This window comes from Octopus bimaculoides, chromosome 24, assembly GCF_001194135.2.
Source record: "Octopus bimaculoides isolate UCB-OBI-ISO-001 chromosome 24, ASM119413v2, whole genome shotgun sequence".
In the NCBI taxonomy this organism is placed as follows: domain Eukaryota; kingdom Metazoa; phylum Mollusca; class Cephalopoda; order Octopoda; family Octopodidae; genus Octopus; species Octopus bimaculoides.
Genome location: NC_069004.1, coordinates 3,451,054 through 3,453,911, shown reverse-complemented (window position 1 = coordinate 3,453,911; position 2,858 = coordinate 3,451,054).

Below are 2,858 nucleotides of genomic sequence, written 5' to 3'. Positions count from 1 at the left end.
TATATATATATATATATATATATATATATATGTATATATGGCTGTGTGGTTAGTAAGCAAGCTACTTACATAATTCAACCTATACAAGTGAATGTGTGGAAAACAAAATAGGGATTTTGAAATAAGTGTCTATAAAACTAGTTTTAAATATTGAATGGCTTTAGGGATCCACCAGCATAAAATAGTCATAAAAGTGGGCCATAGATTAAAAAGAAAAGGGGATTGAAACCCCTGCTTTATATGTATCTCGTATTGATATGTATTGCAAGAAACAGCTGGGTTTCTTTCTCTATAACATTTTACATCGTTCAACCTGCTACTTGCTCATCTGACCCCAAAATCAGATTGTGTTGTCCCCTCTTCGTTAGCTCCTTGTGGGTAATAAGAAAATCCATTTTACGTCGTTCAACCTACACAAGTGAATGTGTGAAAAATAAAATAGGAATTTTGGAAGAAGTTTTCTATAAAACTAGTTTTTAAACATGGAATGGATGTTTAGGGATCTACCAGAATAAAATAGTATTCAAAGGGGTCCTTAGATAAAAAAAAATAGTTGAGAACCCCTGGTTTAAACTCTTTCCGACCGCCAGAATTTTTACGATGTTCACCACTCTTGGTAAATTCCATGTCAGCAGTCACAAACAGGATCAATTCTACAGGAGGCAGAGATATTTGAAAATTTATTCGAACGGCCCTTTATGTGTCGTATTGTATCACCTGTAGACATCACCTGTTGAACGATAAAGAAAGAAATTAGCACTTTACGCATTATTGTCTTCCTTTTTGAATACCTACTTCTAAGGTGCATATACACAGACATGCAGGAGGTAAATAGACACCTTTAATTTTCAAAATCTTTTATTTGATATTAAACTGGTTGAAGGAGAGGTTTTCTTCTAGCTGCTCGTCCAGAATACCCCAAGCTTATGTAGATATGTAACACACGTTCTTGGACTAACTTCTGGCTGTTTTGCAATGTTAACACATGAGAGGCATGTGTGTGTGTGTGTGTGTGTGTGTGTGTGTGTATGCAATTTGTGGTGAATATATGCACGTGACAGTCTTGATGTGTGTGAATATCTGATGGCACGTGTGACTATGAAGCATTGTATAAGAGGTAGAACTGCGTGTGCGTATATATTTATACATATACAAGCATGTATATATATAAGGACGTATATATATTTATATATATAAATTTACACACACACACACACACACACACACACACACACACACACACACACACACACATATATATATATATATATATATATATATATACATACCTATGCGTGTGTATGACAACATATACATATATATATACAAATGCATATATATGCATATATATGTGTGTGTGTGTGTGTGTGTGTGTGTGTGTGTGTGTGTGTTTCATGTTGAATTCTATCGATTTCTTTTGACTGTGTCAGAATTAAGGAATGCCAAGGAATTCCATTGAATCTCCAAAACCTTTCCCTATTAGGGTACCAGCCAATGAAATCGAAGGATTCACCTATTTCCTGTTACCTAACAACCAATCCTACTAAACTTAAAAAGGGATTTGATCCGGTAGGGAACACCAAAAGGAAAAAAAAAAAACCGAAAAAATTAGCTAAAAAGAAAAGGATTACTCGATTCACTTTCATGCTCTTGTTGCTGTATAACCCCAGGTCGTCTTTGATCCAGGGGACCTATGTATGATTCACGACATTCCGGCTATGACAATCAAGATGTATATGTATATTCATATATATATATGTATGTGTGTATGTATCTGTGTATGTATATATATAAATGTGTGTATATCTGTATATATATATGTGTATATAGAAAAAAATATATATATGCTTACCTAAATGTGTGTATATATATATATATATATATATATATATTATATACATATTTGTATTTACAAACATACATACAAACATAGAAATATGTATTTATGTGTCAGACTTAAGGAATGCCAAAGAATTCCATTGAAATCCCCAAAACGGATCCTTATCTGGGGTACCGGCCAATCAAATCGAAGGATTCACCTATTTCCTGTTACCTAAGAACCAATCAAACTGAACCCTGAACGGGAATTGATCCTGCAAGGAGCAAACACACACACACACACATTTTGACCGCAAAGCAAAGGATGACATGATTCACATACATAAAGGTATTGTCGTTTAACCCCAGGCAGCCTTCGAAGCATGAGACCTGTTTATGATCTACGTCGTTCCAGCTATGACCATCCAGTTATCATTCAGGCATAGTTTACCAAAGACAGTATCCCACGACACCTTGAGCAAGTGTCTTCTACTATAGCTTCGGACCGACCAATGCCTTGTGAGTGGATTTGGTAGACGGAAACTGAACAAGGTAGCGAGATGGCAGAAACGTTAGCACGTCGGGCGAAATACTTAGCGGTAATTCGTCTGCCGTTACGTTATGAGTTCAAATTCCGCCGAGGTCGACTTTGCCTTTCATCCTTTCGGGGTCGATAAATTAAGTGCCAGTTACGCACTGGGGTCGATGTAATCGACTTAATCCCTTTGTCTGTCCTTGTTTGTCCCCTCTATGTTTAGCCCCTTGTGGGCAGTAAAGAAATAGGAAACTGAAAGGAGCCCTTCATATATATATAGGCGCTGGCATGGCTGCGTGGTAAGAACATTGATACCAGCTAAATGGTACCGGGTTCAGTCCCACTGCGTGGAACCTTGGGCCAGTGTCTTTTACTATAGCCTCGGGCCGACTAAAGCCTTGTGAGTGGATTTGGTAGACGGAAACTGAACAAGGTAGCGAGATGGCAGAAACGTTAGCACGTCGGGCGAAATACTTAGCGGTAATTCGTCTGCCGTTACGTTATG